This window comes from Heptranchias perlo, unplaced genomic scaffold (genome assembly GCF_035084215.1).
Source record: "Heptranchias perlo isolate sHepPer1 unplaced genomic scaffold, sHepPer1.hap1 HAP1_SCAFFOLD_50, whole genome shotgun sequence".
Classification (NCBI taxonomy): domain Eukaryota; kingdom Metazoa; phylum Chordata; class Chondrichthyes; order Hexanchiformes; family Hexanchidae; genus Heptranchias; species Heptranchias perlo.
Window position 1 is genome coordinate 3,807,451 of NW_027139516.1, and position 18,719 is coordinate 3,826,169.

Here is an 18,719-nt window from a genome sequence, read left to right on the forward strand (position 1 = left end):
GACCTTTGTCCTTCACGTTTACAGACATAATCATATTTGCACTCAGTCCAATGACAGGGTAAGGCACCATCTGATCGACCTCCCATCTCTAGTGTACGGTGGGGCTGCCTCAGGAGCCCGGTACAGTTGCCTATACGGGTGACGTTCCATCTTCCGAATCCCTCTGGATCATCGTTGTTGCACCGAAGTACGTCTGCTTGACATAGGTGGTGTATGAGCTTAGACTGGTCCCGCCGACATGTTCTCTGTTTGGTCACTCCCAGGGTCAGCAAGAGTCCAAGGCAGAAGATCCAAGGCAAGACTTCCATGGCTGGTCACGATACCTGTATAGGGAAGATTTCTTAAGAGAAAAGAGAAGTTAGCATCTTAAATTTGACTGATAGTTTTACAGTGGTGGAGGTGAACCCAAGCACTCTTCCCCTCTACCTTCACAGCGGTATGGGTGGTGAGTAAGACCTGGTAGGGCCCCTCCCAACGAGGTTCCAGTCCTTTCCTTGTCCAATTCCTGATTAACACGTACGTTCCAGGTTCGATTTCAGACGGACTGGCTACAGGAGGAAGTTCGACGTAGGCAGCTCGTACCCGAGAATGGAGGCTTCTCAATGCCTTAGTTAATGATAAAATATAGTTAGTCATTTTTGTTGTCATGTGGTGAAAGTGGACGGTTTTCGGAACATTTTGATTCCACGGGGTCTTGAGGGGTTTCCCATATATAATTTCAGCAGGACTTAACCGTGCTATCCCAGCTGGGGTAGTACGTATCTGAAATAAGGCTACAGGAAGAAGTTTGAGCCAAGTCGTACCAGTTTCTGCCTGCAGTTTAGCCAGTTTATTTTTCAAAGTCTGATTAGCTCGTTCAACCAACCCAGCGGCTTGTGGTCTGTAAGCACAATGTAGCTGCTGTTTAATGCCCATCTGGATGCAGAATTCCTTGTTCACCTGACCCTCAAAATGAGGGCCGTTATCGGAACTCAATTGATTTGGAATTCCGTACCGAGGGATGATCTCTTTCATCAGAACTTTTACAACAGTGGAGGCTTTGTTATCCGTTTTCGGATAGGCCTCTATCCATTTACTAAATACATCAACAATGACTAAAACATATTTATAACCCTGACATCTTTCCAACTCAATGTAGTCCATTTGGAGGGTCTCAAAGCGACCTTCCGGCAAAGGGGTCTTTCCCCATTCGCAAGGCGCTCCCTTTCCAGGGTTGTGTTGTTGACAAATGAGGCAACGACTGCTGATGCTCTGGGCTAGGGCTTGCAACCTAGGATGCCACCATGTAGCCAGCAGTGTATCACTCGTAGCCTTGGCACAACAATGAGTTGCAAAGTGTACACATTCAATAACCCATAATGCTAATTCATCTGGCATACAAGTCTGCCCCGCAGGGGTAACCCACAATTTAGACACACAGTCATAAGTACAACCAAGTTGTTTCCACAATTGCTTATCACAGTCACGAGCGTCCTCCTGTAAGTTAATGACGCCTTGGATGGTTGGCATTGGCTTTTCAGAGGGAGAGTTGCTTTTGTTTGAGCTTTTAGTCTAACTCATCATTCTAGGGACAACCACCCTCTGTGTCTGGGACGCTTCCTTAGCTTCCTGTTCAGCATATCTATTCCCTATATCTACTGGGTTCTGTCCTGTCGTGTGGGCGGAGCATTTTATAACTGAGATCTCTCTTGGTAGCATAAGGGCTTGTAACAAATCTGAGACTAACTTCTGATGGGAAATCTGCGTACCCACAGAAGTCAGAAACCCTCTGTTTTTCCATAACTGTCCAAAATCGTGAACTACCCCGAAAGCGTATCTGGAATCTGTATACACATTAACCCTTTGGTCTTTTCCGAGGACACAAGCTCTTATCAGTGCAAACAGTTCCGCTTGTTGGGCAGAATATGGAAATTCAAAAGCAGCAGATTCGACAGTTTTACCGTCCTGGTCCACTATTGCATATCCTGAAAGTTTCTCCCCAAAGGAACAAATAGATGCACTCCCATCTACATACATAGTTATGTCCGGATCTTTTATTGGGATATCAGACAGATCGTCTCTGACAGAAGTGTCTTCCTTAATTAAAGATAAACAATCGTGTCCTGGGTCAGTATGTTCAAGGGGTGGCTCTGTGAGAAAACATGCTGGGTTGATGGTAGTACAATGTTTAAATCGCAGCTTGGGATTATTCAGCAGATATATCTCATACTTATTCTGTCGAGCCATGGTAAGATGTTGAGTCTGCAGCTGGCCTAATAATACAGTTACCGAGTGTGAACTGTATACAGTGATGTCCTGTTGTAAAGTCAGATTAGCAGCCGACTGCAGGCTTTTGTAAATGGCCGTTAAAATCTGAGTACAAACTGGATGTCCCAGTGCCACCGGGTCTAGTTTCGAAGAGTAGTACGCTACCGGTCAATGCTTGTTTCCATGTTTTTGAGTTAAAACAGCAGTCGAGCAATCAGTGAGGATAGTACAGTACAACTGAAATGGTCTGTCATACAGCGGTCTCCCCAATGCGGGTGCTTGTGACAAAGCTTCCTTTAATCTCTTAAATGCCCCTAAGGCGTCAGAATCTAGTTGAAATTTGCCCTCTAAGCTGGTATACGGAGTTAATAATTTAGTGTCCAAAGCAATGTTAGGGATCCACTGTCTGCAATAGTTTACCATTCCCATCCACTGCCGAACCTCCTTTGCAGTGTGAGGTACAGGGAATTGACAGATTGGTTCAATACTGCTTCTTTCTTAGCTCTGCTCAGTTGCTGAGAGCATGATACCAAGAAACTTAACCCTCTGTTGGCCCACCAGTACTTTCGACTGGGATACTATGTATCCTAGTGAGGATAAGTGATTTAGCAGTTGGGCAGTGTCTTCCCGGTTACTCTGCTCATCATGGCTGGCTATCAACAGATCATCGACATACTGGACTAGCGCAGACCCTTGTTTCAAAGTCAATGTCTGTAATTGTTCCTGTAAGCATCTAGAAAATAACGTTGGGGAGTTAACGAAGCCTTGTGGCAGTCGGGTCCAAGTATATTGCTGTCCCTTGTAAGTGAAGGCAAAAAGATACTGGCTAGATGGGTCTAGCGGTAAGGCGAAAAAGGCGTGTTGAAGATCGACTACTGCAAAGACTTTGGCTGTTGCAGGAACTTGAGCCAGAATGTGAGTTGGATTGGGCACTAGTGCGTGCAGCGGCTGTACAATGGCATTGATTGATCGCAAATCATGAACTAATCTGTACTGGTCTGGCTTGCCTGGCTTTGGAACTGCCAGTATCGGCGTGTTACACGGGGACTGACATTTAATCAAAATACCTTGCTTTAATAATCCAGCGATCAGTTTGTCAATGCTTGGTATTGCCTGTTGCTTTAGTGGGTATAGTCGAATAGAGGGTAATACCACATTGTCCTGCAGAGCGATATGAATAGGAGTCATTTTAACACATCCGACCTGTGTGGGATCCTCTGCCCACACTTGTGGATTGACGTATTCTGGTTTTTCATTGCCCACATGGTGGCACAATTGTGCCCTGTTAACCCTTGGTGTCTGGTAAAACAGAATAGTCCGGCCGCATGACAGGGTCTGTTTCTGTCGGTTATTTGGATCAGCTTGTTAGACTGTCTGTTTTACCATGGGTCCTAAATCTTTCGCATGATACGGGTAATTCACCTCCCGGGTGATATGTGGAGCTCCCTTTATTTCAAAGTATCCTGGATCCCATCCCATTGTCTTCGCAGCACCCCGAGTGATGTAACCTGTAGTAGGTGCTTCCTTCCATAACTCTGAGGGGATCTCAACATACTCTGCTCTCCCTTCTGGACCTGTAACCATAGCCCGACGGATAACTTCCCATTCCGTTCCTACACAGCTTCGGTAAAAGTCCTCCAATTCCTTATTTTCCCACTCATATCGTAAGCCAAGGTGACATGAAGGGAACCCTCATCTTTGAAGTCTAGAGACCACCATTGTAGGGTGATGGAAACATAACACTGCATTTTGGGGGCCCATGGTTTCACAGTCAGTCCCTCGTCCCCGCACTCAATGCTCAGGCGGAATGCACATAGCAAGTCTCTAGCCATGAGGTTACAGTCTAGTCCACTTGTAATTACAAATTGGTGTTTTACTGACTCATTTCCAAATTGTACTTCCACTGGTTCAGATATCGGGTATTGGTTCACTTGTCCCTGAAAACCAGATAGACTCTGTTTTTCCCCGGACTCAGGGAGATTGAGCTCCGATCGGACAGATGACATAGTTGCTCCGGTGTCTACTAAGAATGTATGTGGGTTTCCTTTAATCATCAGTGACAGAACGGGCTCCTGCTCTGACTGGATCCCGTTTACCACAAGGTTAGCTAGTCAATACTGGGGGAACGGATTGTTTTGGGAAAAGTCCGTATATCTTCCTCGTCCTCGATCCCCTTGCCAACCTCCTCTTCGCTGCCCCTTGCATATGGCCCCCTTTTCCTTGTCTACGGGAGGGACATTGCTTGCACCAGTGGCCTTGCTGACCACAATTAAAACAGGCATCTGACCCTGTTTTTCTCCCCCCTCTTCCTCTCACTTCAAAATCACGTCTCGGGGGAACGTAGGGTGGGCCGTAATTAGGAGCGGTTGGTCCGTTAGGGTGTGTAATGTACCCATTCCCTTCTCCGTCAACCCATCCTGGGACACAATACTGAGGCTCCATCTGATATCCTGTTCTGTCTGGGATGTGTTTCGGCTCTTCCTTTTTTACCACATATTCAGTTTTGACTCTAACCTGGGCTTGACCTTCCTGGTGCTTATTATCCATCCAGTAGTATTTCAGTGCCCTATCCATCTGATTGGGAGTATTCTCTGACCAGTTCATATTATTAGTCTTAATTGCTTGAGCAACCTGAGTCGGTAGGCAGTTCAGTAGCATAGCGCAGTACAGTGGTGAGTTTCTTCCCTCACGGTATGCTACATCTCCTGACTGATTCTGGTATATTTCAGAGAATCTTTCCAAATATTCGTCTGCTCCCTCGCCCTTTTTAGGCCTGGTGTCTAAGATCTTATTTAGGTCAATTGGTTTTTGTAGGGTGGTGGTCAAGGCGTTGAGTATAGACTGTTCGCGATCACCATTCTGTGCCTGAGCGTTTGCCAATTCAGTATAATTAGCATACTGTAAGTGACCCAAAAACCGAGTGCGTTCAGCAGGGGTTAAAATTTGCTGCACTAATGCCCACAAGTCTCTTGGTTCTGCATTATAAACGGAAATGGTAGTCCGAAGAAAGTCTACAAACAGGGTAGGTGATTTCTTCCTATCCGGCATCCCTGCTAGAATGGCCATCATCTCGTGGGGTCTCCAGGGACAGTACACATTTATCAATTGGGGGTTGCCGGGTGCTCCGACGTTAGCCAGGTCATAGGCGGGATTAGGCACCTGTTTCATTGGTAACTGACGAGGGGTCGATTCATACCTAACTAGTGTCTCAGTACGAGGTTCTGAGTTTAGCAATGTTAAGTCGTCTCCTGCTGCTCCACTGTCTGTGTCTCTAATCTCCTGACTGTCCAGTCTCTGATCTCTCTGCTTTCTAAAACTAAGTGGGCTGGCTGAGAATTTAAATGTTGGAGCCAATAATTCCGTAGTTTTACTTCTGGTACGGGAGGAGACCGGGGAGACAATTTGAGACGTTATCGCAGGGGTTTGAACAGCCGGTTCCGTTGGCACCGAAGGATCGAGATTACCGTACTCATGAGGGGCATTAGGACCCTGGGGAGCTACACGGGACCTAACAGGAGGAGCACGAGGACCCTGGGGAGCGACACGGGACCAACAATTCCACTCATCCAAATCATCATCGTCTTCCTCAGCCAAGCAAAGGCCAATCATTGGATTACGTAATCCACTTTTCTCAAGCCCTTTTGGCTCACCCGAAGTCTTTTCAGACTTCTGTTTAGACTGTCTCTCATTTTTACATTCTCCTTTTAAGACCTCCACAGACTGCTCCCTCAGTGAGTGTTATTCCTAACTTCAACGCGTTATCTTGCCAACTTGCTAATACCGAAGCTTCTTTCAATTCTTGACAGTACTGTCTCCATAAAGCATATTAACCCTTTGGCTGGTTTAGCTGCATTATTTTTCCAAATTAATTCCTCTGCTTTTAGGCAGTATCTAGGTCTTTAGTTCCTTTTATCTCTCGTTTCCCTTACGCTTAATGATCACCGACCTAAGTTTAATTACTCCCTCAGCACGTACGCTGACCCTCAGCCGAAGCTGACCCTCAGCACTTATGCTGACCCTCAGCACTTATGCTGACCCTCAGCACTTATGCTGACACTCAGCACTTATGCTGACCCTCAGCACTTATGCTGACCCTCAGCCGAAGCTGACCCTCAGCCGAAGCTGACCCTCAGTGATGTCGAATCACTGACCTATCTCGGTGTATTCGCCAGACTGACCTAAATCTCGTAAGGACGCCACGCGAGTGTTAGCGATTGGACGATTCGTCGTCAGACTTAACAGATTCAGGAAAGCCGAAGTGGTAAAAGAAATCTTTACTCACCCCGGGCGCGCGCTCTCCTTCGTCCGTGTCGGTGACAATCCGCCTCTTGCTCCGCGAACTCTCGGTGATCGACCGTTGAGATCCTGCCGACTATGCCAAATGATGAACTCGATTCTTTTCCCTCAGTCTAGTTCAGCAAATTCTGAGTCGAATACACCGTTGCAGTTCAACAATAACTTTATTAGAGTCGAACTTGGAACTTGGTCTGCAGCATTGATCTGGACTCCCGATAGAGTCCCACCTATGCTGGCAGAACAAGACAAAGAACATACAGAAAATACACACGTTTATACAGTTCAATAGGGGTTGGAACATTGTTAGCATGAGGGTCAATACCAATCATAAGCCTGGCAAAGGTTGGCCATGAGGGGTTACCTCACTACAGGCCAATCATGGACAATACAGTTAGCTGATCACGCCGCAGTGACAGACATAGATGAATGTCTCTTCATCTCCTAGCTTGGAATGTTTTCCCCCAATCATCCCACATCCTTATCAGCTAACCTGGAATGGTCTCTGGTTTCACTAAGCTCATTATTTCTATTGATCACCCAGCTGCACAGAGACACCGACACCAAACTCCCTGCTCCCAACATGTCAATGATGAGCATAAGCAGACCCCAACATCTAACGAGTTACTCATCTCACTATTAGCCTTGCAGGGGCCCATTGTTCTAACCTAGGCAGCTTCTAATTAACCCTTGCTTGTCCTATTACTATTTTTCTACTTTGCCACTGAGACATTCTCATTCTACACTTTGCCACTTATACATTCTCATACTTTTGCCACTTAGACGTTCTCATTCGTGAGACATTCTCAAACACACAGCCTTTTGATCTGGAGTCAGACCTTTGCGCCACACACTCTGAAGACGGGATCCGAGATCCTATTATATGTATGAATGTTTCTTAAACACCGTTTCATTTATCCCACCTTGGTCAAATCTCCGCCAGGTCTCACCGGGTGTGAGACAGTATTGGAAGCAGCCTTCACCCCAATATCACGCTGGCATTCATCGCCTGCTCTCAGCGGACTGCAATAACAGGGCTGGGAGATATGGACTTTGTTCACATTATTCAGCAATGTGAATCGTTAAATATTTAATCATTTTTAATTGGATCAAGGTTTACAAAATGCTTTCGCCCGGTTTCGAACCGGAGACGTTTTATGTGTTAGGCGAATGCAATTACCACTATACTAGAGAAACGTGATGATTGAAGCTCCGTGTTAGGGATATAACCCCTCAGCCAAACTAATTTCCGTATTACTGTCCAGGAGCTCATTTCACAGAGATACATTTACTGCGCTGTATTTCGGAAGGCTGCAGAGAAGGATCGGTGGTGATGGTCAGGCAGGGAATCCCAGAGCATCGCGCCCACACAAACATTTCACTGTTTTTTTTGCATGTGCCTGATATCCGACGGCAGTGTAAATTATGGCGAATCAGGCATGCTCAGATGACATTGTTCACAGAGTGTTTTCTTGCAGCCAAATCACACATTAGAAAACTTGAAATGAGATGAAGAGATCGGAGCCATTTAAAGTGCTCCCAGTTACTGCAGATCAGGAATTAAAACATGGCACCCGCTTCAGGGCTATCAGAATGAGGCAATGAATTGTAAAGTGGGAAAAAAGGCGCAACATTCGTCTTTGGGTGGGCTCAAACCTCCAACTTTTACGATCAATCAGCCAAACGCTTGAACCGATTGCACCACAAAAACCGTCCGCTTCCTTTCCTTGCAAGATACACGAAAGCAGCGTATCACCTGGCCAAAGTTTCATGTTGCAGTCAGAGAGAATGCAATTGACCACTATCAGTGTTACTTTTCCAGAAATATAGGATGGGACATTGTTTGTGGAAACAGGGAAACGGTCTGGTCTCGTTCATAGCATCGATATCACCGCCAACCAGCTTTTGCTGTAACCGGCGCGCCCACCGATGCTTTATTTGTTACCAAGTTGCACTGTGGGAGAGCCTTCGCCACACTGACTGCAGCGGTTCAAGGAGGCGGTTCACCACCACCTTCTCAAGGGCAATTAGGGATGGGCAATAAATGCTGGCCTCGCCAGCGACACCCACAGCCCATGAACGAATAAAAAAATATTAGTTTCAGGTTCTGTATCAGTTTGAGGTACTTTATTAGTTTGATATGATGTATTACCTTGAGGAATTATATTAGTTTCAGATTCTCTATCCGTTTGTGGTACTGTATTAGTTTGAGATACTGTTTTAATTTGAGAAGCTCGATCAGTTTGAGGTGTTATATTAGGTTGGGGTATCTGTATTGTAAGGAAAGAGTTCGTCTTTACATTGAAGTAATATTAACGTTTAGCTTTTGCCTCTTAAGTAAGGAACTATAAATCTCTGTTGGGAGAATGAAACTACAATCATAAGACAGATTTGCTTCATTTTATATGCATGCATATGTTTAATATGGAGATTGGTAGATTCTGAAGTCCAAAAAATCTTGGATTGTAGCTGATATCATAATACTCGTAAGTTTAATTATCCTTTTTATATAAACAATTCTCTGACAATCATAACAAGGCCTTTAAATCATTCAGAGCTGGTGTGTATGTGTGTCAGACAGCATTGTGTGCTATTCGTCTTACCAGCTTCACAGGGAAGCAGGAGCGGTGTGACATCTGTCTGATTGCTACGTATCGTTCCAAGCTGACGCAGCGGGAAAGGGCTGTACTGGTGAGAGATAAACACCATTCTGCTTTCTGGTTAATGGGCAAGACCATATGTTTTAACTATCAAGTTCAAAAGTTATAGTTATAATTAATGCCTAAAGCAGAACACCTGGCTGTGCGGTAGGAGCCTGTTTGCACCACAAGGCGACATCTAGTGGAGGAGTGTAGTTAGGTGATGAGGGAAGTGATACTCTGATAACAGAGAAAATGCTGGAAACCCTCAGCAGGTCAGGCAACAGCTGTGGAGCGAGAAACAGAGTTAATGTTTCAGGTCAATGTCCTTTCATCAGAACCAAGTTGGGCAGTTGTGTTAGGTAATAATATGAAACATAGGAATTGTTTCACTCATGTGGGCTGATTTGGGTACTTTTCTGTCTTTGGAATTTGAAGATCCAAAGCAAATTCGATCAAATCCGGGACCTCTCACATATTTGGACTAACAACCGCCAAAGCGAAAATCATACCCATTGACCAACGAGCCCACTGATAAAGACCAGTGCACTCAAGAGCCAGCCATCGGAAAACCCTTTTTGGTGGCTATCCTTGATCAGCAATTATGAGGACAGGTTGCATGGACGAGACTTGCATTCCCTTGAGTATAGAATATTAAGGGGTGATCTAATTGAGGTGTTTAAGATGATTAAAGGATTTGATAGGACAGATAGAGACTATTTCCACTGGTGGGGAGAGTCCAGAACAAGGGGGCGTAACCTTAAAATTAGAGCTGGGCCGTTCAGGGGTGATGTCAGGAAGCATTTCTTCACACAAAGGGGAGTGGAAATCTGGAACTCTTTCCCCTAAAAAGCTGTTGAGGCTGGGCGTCAATTGAAAATTTCAAAACTGAGATTGATAGATTTTGGGGCTAATTCGGGAGTTTAATGACTTTGACATTTTTTCCCTGTGACTTGTATAGTTTCGATCGATGAAATGTTCGTGAAAAGAGTCAGTGTAAAGAGAGTCAGCAGTTCATGTTTTCCTGAGACACTTCCTTCAGCCCTGAGACCGAAAAGTTTGTCGTTTCCGTAGTGTAGCGGTTATCATGTTCACCAGTTACATGCAGAAAGTCCCCGATTTGATCTCGGAGGGAAGCATTTTGTTGGGATTTGCTCCCCATAAACCTCCAGGGTCGAGTTTCTTCAAGTGTGAAAGGGGCTACAAACCTTTTTAAATTTAACAGCGGCTGCACCAGATTCCTTGTATAATAAGCACGAAACATTTTTAAGCAGACTCCTAAAATACAGTATGTAAAATGGGAAGAGATAAAAGTTCATGAAATGCAAAGCGCAAAGATTTATTAACGTTTCAATTGTCAGTTCGCAAACAAGTTAGCATTCCCTTCAGTGTGCAACAGAACGTATGAATGGTGATTGAAAAGAACAATAAGTGTCTCACAGACTTGAATTATTTTTGCACAATGAACTATTCCCAACCACAAGGGAACACTGCATCAATCATATATATTTAAGTCAGTAATAAGTATATATACATATATAATCAATGCCTTCAGTTAACCTCGTGGCGCAACGATAGCGCATCTAACGCCAAATCAGAAAGCTGCGTGTCCAAATCACGTCGAAGTTACTATTTATCTTACCATTCATAGGAGCCTGGATAATTTCGGAATTAATGCTTTTTAACAATAAACGGAACTTTGGTCACTAGTTCTGCGGTGCCAGGGAGGGAAGCGTCCTTTCAAAATAAACTACTGGTAGCGGTGAGCAAGTTAAGGCACAGCAGGTGTTGGGACAAGTGAGTGAACCGTCTTAGTTCAGTTGGTTGTTGCTTAAACGCCCGGGTGCTTGATTCTGACACATTGATGGGCCCGACAGACAAGGAAGTAGCAGTTTCCTCAGGCCTCGCTAGCTCAGTCGGTCGAGCATTCACCTCAGGATCGTGGGTGCTAGATTGAACTTTTACGCTGCACTCATGAGCGGACCCCAGCGCTCCATTTTCGCTGAAATGGAGAATTTCTCCGCCACCTTTTTCTTGATATCACAATTGCTGGCGTGCGAGTGAAAACGGCCCTCCGCTTCACTGTGAGTGCAAGAGACAAGTCTGTTCGTGCCGCGTGGCGTCCAATGAATGTCAATATTTTAAAGAAGAGTTAGCGATTCAGGTACACACACCTCGCTGGTAAGCAAGAGATTTTTTTTGTCAGAGGTTCCAGCCTTGCCTTCAGCTCTTGCCCTTTGCGAGGCAGTTGTTCCGTTTCAAATGTACAAACTGGGTGAGTTGGTGATCGGGATGGGCTGCAAGAGAGTCAGCGACCCCGGGTGAGACACAGAAAAATCCGCCCAAGCCCTGTCCCAATGTACGTTGGTGGAAGTAAACACGGGAGGGGACGGTGTGACGTTCCAGTCAAGCCCCCTGTCCGGGAACGCCTCGACATTAAAATTCTCATCCTTGCTTTGAAATCCCACCATGGCCCTCGCCCCCTCCCTATCTCTGTAAACTCCTCCAGCCCTACAACCATCCAAGATCATGTGGCTACAAGAGCAGGTCAGAGGCTGGGTATTCTGCAGCGAGTGACTCACCTCCTCACTCCCCAAAGCCTTTCCACCATCAACAAGGCACAATTCAAGAGTGTGATTGAACACTCTCCACTTGCCTGGATGAGTGCAGCTCCAACAACACTCAAGAAGCTCGACACCATCCAGGACAAAGCAGCCCCCTTGATTGGCACCCCATCCACCACCCTGAACATTCAGTCCCTTCGCCACTGGCGCACTGTGGTTGCAGTGTGTACCATCCACAGGATGCACTGCAGCTGCAGCAACTCACCTTGGCTTCTTCGGCAGCACCTCCCAAACCCGTGACCTCTACCACCTCGGACAACGGCAGCAGGCACATGGGAACAACACCACCTGCACGTTCCCCTCCAAGTCACACACCATCCAGACTTGGAAACATATCGGCCGCTCCTTCATCGTCGTTGGGTCAAAATCCTTGGAGCTCCCTACCTAACAGCACTGTGGGAGAACCTTCACCACACGGACTGCATCGGTTTAAGAAGGCGGCTCACCACCACCTTCCCAAGGGCAATAAATGCTGGCCTTGCCAGCGACGTCCACATCCCATGAACGAATAAAAAAAATATCTGTGCTTTTCCAATTCTGGCCTCTTGCGCATCCCCGATTTTAATCGCTCCACCAATGGCGGCTGTGCCTTCAGCTACCTAGGACCTAAGCTCTGGAATTCCCTCCATATCTCTGCCGATCTCTCCTTTAACACGCACCTTAAAACCTAACTCTTCGACTCAGCTTTTCGTCACCTGTCCCAATATCTCCTTATGTGTCTTCGTGTCAAGTTTTGTTTAATAACGCTCCTGTGAATCACCTTGTGACGTTTTATTACGTTCAAGGCTCTGTATAAATGCAGGTTGTGTCCTTTGGTTATCGACCCTCCTGAAAATGGAAACAGCTTCTCCCCCTTCATTCTAACAAAATCCCCTCATAATTTTGAACACCTCGATTAAATCTGCACTTAACTTTTTTTGCTCGAAGGAGAACAATCCCAGCTTCTCCAGTCTCTCCACATAACCCATCCCTGGACACGACGCAAGGTGGAGGGTTGCACCCAGGTTTGCAAATTATTGCCAGTCGGGAGCTGGACAAATCGAACGGAACCGACATGACAAACAGCTTTGTGAATCTGCAGATACGTTTTGGGAAACGGAATTGGAGGCGAATAAAGGACTGACCAGACAGGCGGCCAAGACGCAGCTGAGTCGGCATGTCCCCCTGGAACAGGTACTCTGATGTTGTGGGTGAAATTAAGAGGTCGGAGCCATTGAAAGGGCGCCCAGTTACTGCAGATCATGGGATGTTGGCGTCGCTGGCGAGGCCAGCATTTATTGCCCATTTATTGCCCATCCCGAATTGCCCTTGAGAAGGTGGTGGTGAGCCGACTCCTTGAACCAGTGTGGTGAAGGTTCTCCCACGGTGCGACTTAGTAACAGACAAAGCACCGGTGGGCGCGCCGGTTGCAGGAGAGCTGGTTGGCGGTGATATCGATGCTGTGAGTGAGACCAGACCGTTTCCATGTTTCCACAAACAATGTCCCATCCTTTGTTTCTGGAAAAGTACCACTGATAGTGGTCAATTGCATTTCTGTGGCTCCAACATGTAACTTTGGCTCGGTGACACGCTGCTTCAGTTTATCTTGCAAAAAAAAAAGCCGAGGGTCTCTGTGGTGCAATCGATTAGTGCGTTCGGCTGTTAACTGAAAAGTTGGTCGTTCGAGCCCACCCAAAGACGAAATTAACACCTTTTTCTTCCCACTTTCGGATTCATTGCCTGATTCTGATAGCACTGAAGCCGGTGCCACGTTTTAATTCCTGATCTGCAGTAACTGGGAGCTCTTTAAATGGCTTTAATCTCTTTTCAAGTTTTCTAATGTGTGATTCGGCTGCAAGAAAACACTCTGTGAACAATGTGATCTGAGCATGCCTGATTCGTCATAATTTACAGTGCGGTGGATATCAATAACATGAAAAAAACAGTGAAATGTTTGTGTGGGCGCGATGCTCTGGGATTCCCTGCCTGACCATCGCCACCGATCCTTCTCTGCAGCCTTCAGAAACACTGCGCAGTAAAAGTATCCGTGTGAAATTAGCACCTGAACAGTAACACGGAAATTTGTTTGGCTGAGGGGTTATATCCCTAACGCGGCCACTGAGACATCAGGTTTCCGTAGTGTAGTGGTTATCACGTTCGCCTAACACGCGAAAAGTCCCCGGTTCGACACCGGGCGGAAGCATTTTGAAACCTTGTCCCCATTAAAAATGATTAAATATTTAACGATTCACATTGCTGAATGATATGAACAAAGTCCATATCTCCCAGCCCTGTTCATGCAGTCCGCTGAGAGCAGGCGATGAAAGCCAGCGCGATATTGGGGGTGAAGGCTGCTTCCAATACTGTCTCACAGCCGGTGGGATCTGGCGGAGATTTGATAAGCCCTCTCTTTTCACCCAATATATGAAACGGTGTTTGAGAAACATTCATATATATAATAACATCCAGGATCCTGTCTTCAGAGTGCGTGGCGCAAAGTTCTGACTCCAGATCAAAAGGCTGCGAGTTCACATCACATCGGGGTCACTGTTTCTTTCACCGCTCACATGAGACTGGATAATTCCCGAATGAAGGTTTTAATTGCTTTTTCACCAAAAAAACAGAAGTTTGGTCTAAACCCTGACTCAGCACCGACCTGGTGGCAGGGAGGGGAGCGCCTGATACCCTCATTTATTTCATGCAACAAACTGACACGAACACTGGTATTGATTCAAAATCGCCCTGCAGATAGACACACAGAAGAAAGAGAACCACAGAAACAGGCAGCAACTACTTGCATATATGTATATATACATATATATCTGTATATATCGCCTTTAACGTGGTCAGACGATTTAAGTTAGGTGAACTTGTTTCTGCTTTCTGAAATGTACTTGCCCATCCTTCAGAGGTCACGGGAAATATATTTTTTGCCTTTCGAAAAAAGACGCGAAAAGCAGAGACATGTTTTGTTTTCAACACGGCTGGTGAAATGGCCGGACTATCATAAATTAGGAGTCGCCTTTGAAACATTTAAAGGCGACAATCTAAAAATCATTGAGTGCAAATTTTAAATCACGGTTACGATTTATTCAGGTCTGAAAGAAATAACAATACACATGGCAGTCAGCGCCCACGGTGAGACGGTGATGAACTTGTTTGCTGCGAAGTTCACCGCTGGGCTAAAGCTGATACCGTTTAAAAGACGCGAACCCACTCAATGCAAAGGATGAGCTCATAACCAACAGGTCCCGTCATCGTCAAACACCTCCTTTCTTGTTCAATAGAGGGAGCAGAGGCGTGTACATCATCAGCCGAGAGCAACTTTAAGACATGGAACAGATAAAGGCACAGATGCAAATTCCAAATCTTTTCAAAGCAAAGTTATTTTACTTTACTTAAAGTGCCGTGAGGCTGAAAACGAGTCCCAGATGATTTGCGTTCACTCGTGACTTGTTTTCCAGTGTTTGTCCATCAGGTTTGCAATTCAATTTCTTTTCGATATTGAAGATATTTCAGGATGATTGCACATCATACCATGTGTAAAGCAACCATCTTGATCACTTCAATCATCACACACTCTACATCGACGCTGCAGAGGCCCCAGCACCCCTTTCAATATTGTTTTTCTTAACTCACAGTTTTCAAAAGGGAATTGGATAAACGCTTGGATGGAAACTTTTTCTGGTCTATGGGGAAACAGCAGGAGAGTGGGACTAACTGGACAGCACTTTCAGAGAGCTGGCACAGACACGATGGGCCGAATGGCATTCGAATGGCGCTGTCCTATTCTATAATTCTATTAATAGATCAATTTCCACCTGTCACTGAGCCTCCCTAAATGGAGCGCAGTAATCGTGTCCCTGTGAAATGAGCTCCTGAACAGTAATACGGAAATTAGCGTGGCTGAGCGGTTTGAAACTCTGGTTAGGCTCCGAACAGGAAATTTCCTCTCTAAGTTTGATTAGTTGATCAATTATCTCCCCCCTTTCGATCTTTAATGTCTTTATACTTTTTTTGATCTCTTCTTCTCCTGTCATGCCCACAATATTAGTCTCCCTGGTAAATACTGAAGAAAAGTGATTATTTCATATTTCTGCCATTTCGCTGTCATTTCTGTGAGTTTGTCGTGTGTATCCCTTAGTGGCCCTATTCCAATCCTAAATTTTCTTTGGCTGTTGATGTGTCCAGAATACTTCGCTTTTTTGATATTCCTTTTTGTCCTTCTAATAGTTCGTGAGACTTATTTCCCAGTCTTTTCACATTCCCCTCTCTCCTTTATTGTCTAGTGTGGGCCTTTTTCTTTCGTTTCAATTTTGTCCTTATTTCTTGATTCAACCCTGGTGTGTCATTTCTGGCTAGTTTTTTCTTGTCGTGGGATATGTTTCTCCTGGACTCTATTGATCAGCGTTTTTATTGCTTCCCACTGCTGTTCTATTTCTTTCTCCAGGTCATTAATATGTCAAACATTTCACCATTCAATACTTCTCAAGTCACATATCCATTCCAAAGCCAGTTGCTTTTGTGGGAGGAGTAAATCAACTTGGCAGAAAAATCAGCTGCAGCCCAATCCACAAATAAAATATTTCCACGTCTTGGTAAAAATCAGCACTGTCAGAAGTGGGATTCAAACCCACGCCTCCAGAAGAAACTGCGACCTGAACGCAGCGCCTTAGGCCGCTCGGCCATTCAGACTACCAATAGCATGCTTTATTCTGCATTATTTCTGCACTGTTGGCCAGTGAAAGAAGCATAAAAGTTGAAAATGGTCCTCGCTCAACGTTGGGCTCGCACCCACGATCCTGAGATTAAAAGTCTCATGTTCTACCGACTGAGCTCGCCGGGCCTGAGCACTGATAACCGCCTTATCTGTTATTGCAGCAAGCAGGAGAAAAACTCCATTTCAAATGAGGGACAGGATAAACTGTCACTTCGAAAGGCACGGACTTATCAAGGACAGTCAGCATGGATTTGTTCAGGGGAGGTCGTGTCTGACGAACCTGATTGAATTTTTCGAGGAGGTGACAAGGAGGATCGATGAGGGTAGCGCAATTGATGTAGTCTACATGGATTTTAGCAAGGCTTTTGAAAATTTCCCACATGGCAGATTGGTCAAAAAAGTAAAGGCCCATGGGATCCAAGGGAATGTGGCTTGTTGGATCCAAAATTTGCTCAGTGGCAGGAAGCAAAGGGTAATAGTCGACGGGTGTTTTTGCGGCTGGAAGGCTGTTTCCAGTGGGGTGCCGCAGCGCTCGGTACTTGGTCCTTTGCTTTTTGTGGTATACATTAACGATTTGGACTTGAAATAGGGGGCATGATTAACAAATTTGCGGGTGACACAAAAATAGGCCGTGTGGTTGATAGCGAGGAGGAAAGCTGTAGACTGTCGGGGTTCAGGCAATTTTCTGATAACAAAGCACTCAATCTATCTCTGAACGAATTTTGAACGAATACGTTTGTTTGACCCGGCACAGGCACGATGGGCCGAATGATCTCCTCTTGTGGACTAACATAATACGATGATACCAAGTGTTATCAGATGGAAAAGCAACACATTCCAAATAAAAGCAGAGAGAGGAAACTAGTCTAACAGCAAAACAGCACGGTGAGATATTGTATTTGAGAAGGATGAGGAGGGATAGTTTATCATGGTGGTAGTCACATAGGGCATCATTTGTGACTTTGATAAGGACCATTTCATGCTGCGACAAGGGCGGAAACCTAATTGGAGATATTCAGCCCGGGCGCGGCCCCATCGTGCGCGGTGTGACGGAGGGGGCGGGGGGAAGTGTCAGAGTTGGGGCTTACCGCTGGAAGCAGCATAGAAGTTTAAAACAGTACTCGCCCAACGTGGGGCTCAAACCCACTACCCTGAGAGTTTTTTAATGAAAAGGGGGAGCAGCCACTGTCTGTATCTCTTGCTGTACTCGAAATATTCCAAGTACGAGCAGAGAGGGGACACCATTCAGTTGCCCATTGTGTTATTCAAAATTCTATTGGTTTGCGTAATGCAGCGGTTATCACGTTTGCTTGATACGCAAAATTTCCTCAGTTCGTTCGTGGGTGGAAACTTTATGTTGGATCTTGGTCTCCATAAGCATCCTGATCGATTTTCTTCTCCTGCCAAAAAGGGAGACAGTGGCTGTTCCCTTATTCTTTGTAAGCTGCATATTTTACTTCATGAAACAGATAACTTTGATTGAGAGAAAACTGATTCACATTGACGCTCATTTCAAGTTTTATTCCCTTTTAATCTGGAAGGATATATTGTCTTTGGACAGAGTGGCTTTTGAAAGGAGTTAGTCGGGTGGGATCGAAAAACATTTTCCGCTGGTGGGGGACAAGGGAACCGAATCAACCATCCACCAAGTTCTCCTGAATTCTAAGGTGCAATGGGAAACCGACCAACAAAAGCCCTTTCATTGACCGTGGAGGTTCGGACAATTTTCTGATAACAAAGCGCTCAATCTATTTCTCTTGTCTATTTCCCTATGTTTCCGGATACTGTCTGCATCTCTGCCCTGTGTTTATCTCACCATGTGTCCACCTGCAGGGTGGTTTCTGAACGAAGACGTGTGTTTGTCTTCTGTTTATTACATTAAATAAATGAGGGCATCAGGTGCTTCCCTCCCTGACACTGGGGAAACAGAGGCAAACTTCAGAGCAGGGTTCTGTTCATTGTGAAGACGCAAAGAAAAGATTATTTGCGGAATTATACAAACCACCTCTAAAGGAAAAGAGCTGTGACCCCGACGTGATTTGAATACATAACCTTCTGATTTGAAGTCAGACGCGATACCGTTGCGCCACGAGGCCTGGGTGCTCAAAGGTGTGCTTGTTTATATCAATGTTTATCAACCACCGCTTTATTTCTCCTCTCTTGGTGGAATGTATTGGCTTACAAATCCCCGCCCACTCCCACCGGATGTCAGGCAGA

General features: G+C 45.5%; 2 non-coding genes across 2 annotated transcripts; one reads left to right on the forward strand and one right to left on the reverse strand.

Moving 5' to 3' along the window:
• Nucleotides 1–13,912: 13,912 nt before the first annotated feature.
• On the forward strand, nucleotides 13,913–13,985 carry trnav-aac (transfer RNA valine (anticodon AAC)). Its single transcript has one exon. It is a non-coding gene; the product is annotated as a tRNA-Val (tRNA).
• A 2,409-nt stretch (nucleotides 13,986–16,394) lies between these two features.
• trnal-cag (transfer RNA leucine (anticodon CAG)) lies at nucleotides 16,395–16,477 on the reverse strand. Its single transcript has one exon. It is a non-coding gene; the product is annotated as a tRNA-Leu (tRNA).
• Between the last annotated feature and the right edge of the window lie 2,242 nt (nucleotides 16,478–18,719).